The sequence below is a fragment of the Cebus imitator genome, unplaced genomic scaffold, assembly GCF_001604975.1.
Source record: "Cebus imitator isolate Cc_AM_T3 unplaced genomic scaffold, Cebus_imitator-1.0 Scaffold218, whole genome shotgun sequence".
In the NCBI taxonomy this organism is placed as follows: domain Eukaryota; kingdom Metazoa; phylum Chordata; class Mammalia; order Primates; family Cebidae; genus Cebus; species Cebus imitator.
The window spans coordinates 990,587-993,987 of NW_016107533.1; the positions used below are offsets into that span (position 1 = coordinate 990,587).

Consider the following 3,401-nt stretch of genomic DNA (forward strand, 5'->3'; position numbering starts at 1 on the left):
TCGTGTCACTGCACTCCAGCCTAGGCGACAGAATGAGACTCCATCTCAAAGAAGAAAAAGAAAAAAGAAAAAAATAGGAGAAAATCTCCTAGATTTAGGCCTAGGCAAGGAGTTGCTAGATTTGACACCAAAAGCACAATCTATAAAAGGAAAATGGATAAAATTCATCAAAATTAAAAACTTTTGGTCCGTGAAGGAGCTATTAAACAGAACAAAACAACAAGTTCAGAGCAGTAGAAAGCATTTGCAAACTACACATCTGACCAAGGACAAATATGTAGCATATATCAAAACCTTCAAGCTCAACATTAAAAAAAAATCCAATTTGAGTATGGGCAAAAGACATAAAGAGACATTTACACAAAAAGGTGGTAGAAATGGAAAATAAATCCATGAAAAGCTGTTCACATCATTGGTCATTAGGGAAAACCTAAAATAACTTAAGCATTAGGGAAAACCACCATCAGATATCACCACACACCTATCAAAATAAAAAATGGCAGTAACGCCAAATGCTGGCAAGGATGAAGAGAAATTATATTATTTGTTTATTGCTGGTGGAGATGCATAATACAACCATTCTAGAAAACAGTCAGTTTCTTTAAAAAAAAAAAAAAAACTAAACATATAGTTATATGACCATATGATCCAGAAATGGCACTCCTGAGGCTTTATCACAAAGAAATGAAAACATGTTGACATAAAAACCTGTACACGAAACTTTATAGCAACTTTATTCATTGAACGCCAAACACTGGAAACAGTCCAGATGTTCTTCAACAGGAATGGTTAAACAAACTGTGGTGTGCCCATATGGAACACTATGAAGCAATAAAAGGTAATGATAATTGGTAAACACAACCACCTAGACAAATGTCCAAAGAATCATGCTGATTTTTTAAAAAGCCAATTTCAAAAGGTTTCATACTATTTGCTTCCGTTTACATGGCATTCTTGAAATGACACAATTACAGAAATGGAGAACAAATTTATGGTTGCCGGCAGTTAAGAAAGGACTAGTGGGCAGGAGGGAAGTGGATGTGGCTATAAAAGGGCAACAGGAGGAATCCTCATGGTAAAGAAAATTTGCTGCCCCTTGATTGCCTCAATGTCCATAAGCTGGTTCTGATATTGTATCATAGTTTTACAAGATGTTAGCATTAGGAGAAACTAAAAGTATATAGGAAATCTCTATTGTTTCTTGCAATTGCAATTAAACCTATAATTATCTCAAAATTTTAAAATTAATTTAAAAATCAATATACAAAATGTAGATGTGGAAAATATTGGGTATTTCACGAGTCCTTTAGAGGTACCTACAAAGAATATATTTTAGTGTATGTTCTTGAACATGGGGGTTGCAGTTTCCTCTAGCTGCACCATCAGATCTAGTTTTCTTGTGGTCCATTCAATTTAGACTCTCTTCTCGTTTCCAGGAACACCTGCAACACCTCCAGCAAGGATTTAAAACAGCTCTGGGCCCGCTATCTTTCCTTTTGGGAACCTTATCAGGTCAGTTAGAAACACTCGCATATTTCTTGCTTTGACAGCTCTGGGACTGCAGACCCCCTAAGGCAAACAAACATTCTGTTTTTCTCTCTGTCAGGGCATCCAACTAGTCTCTGCCTTGTAATTTTTCACACAGGAGTTACATACTAGTACATTTCTCTAACCAAAAATGACACATGTTCTTCAGGAAGTCCTACTTAAGACCTTTTTCAACCCAAGGTGAAGGAAAGATCTCATAGCTCTTTCTAAAACATCTTCTCCTCCAACAGCCTTTATATTCTCAGCTTAATTGAGAGAACTATGGGTGGCAAAACTTTTTAATGTTCTTGCTCTGGCCATTCATAAAAGGTCTGTCATACCTGTGATAACTTAGTGCCCTAGTTAAAACTTCTAATTTAACATTCTTCTTCAGATATAATACCTAAATAGTGATTAAAAGTTGGTAAGAATAAAACGACCCAAAATGCAAAGGATATAAATAGACAATTCACAGAAAAGAATACCTTAAAGGCAAAAACGAAAGAGAAGACTCTAAAATACACTAATAGTGTGATTCACTTTGTGCCTATCAGACTGGCAAAAACTCAAAGGTTGATCTTACCAATCACTGCTGGGCAGTTAGAAAAAATGAGGGGTATCTTTGCACACTGCTGATGGAAATGTAAATTTGTACTCCCTTTTTTGAAAGCAATCTGAAAACACCTGTTAAAATAAAAAATATGCATGGAAAGAAAAGCTCAATGTGCTAGTTAAGATCCTTTGGAAAAGCAGATGCCAAATCAAGATTAACATACAAAAGATTTATTGGAGAAGGTGCCTGTGAAGAACAATGGCAGAGGGAGCAAGAGTAAGTGGAAACTCTATGGACTGTGATGCAGATCTGATATCTGTGAAAGGAGAAAGGAAGGAAGGATTGGGTAAGAAGAGCCTGAGACTGCAGCACAACTCTGAGAACATTTCAGCTGTGCTGATAAGGAGTCCCCACGCAAAGACTGCCCATTAGAGTAGTCCTGCATTGGGAAAGAATGAGATACACTCAGTCACTGGCTGGGATTACGAATCCTCATTAGGAATAGCCTCATTATGAATGTCATAGTGATGAACCTAAAGAGCCAAGAGCAAGAGGCTGTCAATCAACTATGCTCGCTGCAGCAGCGTCTCTCAAAGATCTAAGTGGCATGAGAGAATGGATACGAGGATATGGCGTTGAGAATTGTTCATGATGGCAAAACACCTAGAAATGAACTAAATACCTAAATAAGAGGAAAGGTTGAGAAAATTAAGTCCTATCCACACCATGGATTAATATATAGTTCATTAAAACGGGTGAAGTATGCCTTATTCTTGATCGATAGGAGTTTCCACACATTAATGCTAAGAAAGCTAGTGTGTGACAGCATCTTATTTATTAAAAATCAAAGACCAAAACTACACTTTCAGGAATCCTTTCTTCAATTCATTACTAGAGGTTTCTCTTAAGGTGTAGAGCACCAGAAACCACCAGGAGGAGACCCAGTCTGCTCTCTCTGGAACATGAGCCAGTCCTTGGTGTTGCTTGGCTACAACTGCCCTTCATCATTGGCAAATATTCTCTTCCTCAGGAAAAGTGAGAGGGAAAGAAGGAAGTCTGCATGGTTCCCATTAAGAAATAATATTTTTCTTAAAAATAAAATACCAAAACACACAGTTATATAAGCTTTAAAAAAAAGTGCACAAGGCTCAGACCAGGCTGCTGGCCTCTGTTATGACTTTTATTGCAGCCTTTCCACAAGACAGTCCCCCCACTAGACCAGGAACCCCTTGAGGATTGCATCCTAACATGGTACCTGATGCTTTGTGCTTAATAAATACTTATTGAATAAGTGAACTTATTGAATAAGTGAATGCGTGAA

The 3,401-nt window shown here is 37.3% G+C and overlaps 1 non-coding gene across 1 annotated transcript; it reads left to right on the forward strand.

Annotated features, from left to right (window-relative positions):
• Window positions 1–2,933: 2,933 nt before the first annotated feature.
• On the forward strand, window positions 2,934–3,145 carry LOC119474220. Its single transcript, XR_005203508.1, has one exon. It is a non-coding gene; the product is annotated as a small nucleolar RNA U3 (small nucleolar RNA).
• The last annotated feature ends 256 nt before the right edge of the window (window positions 3,146–3,401 follow it).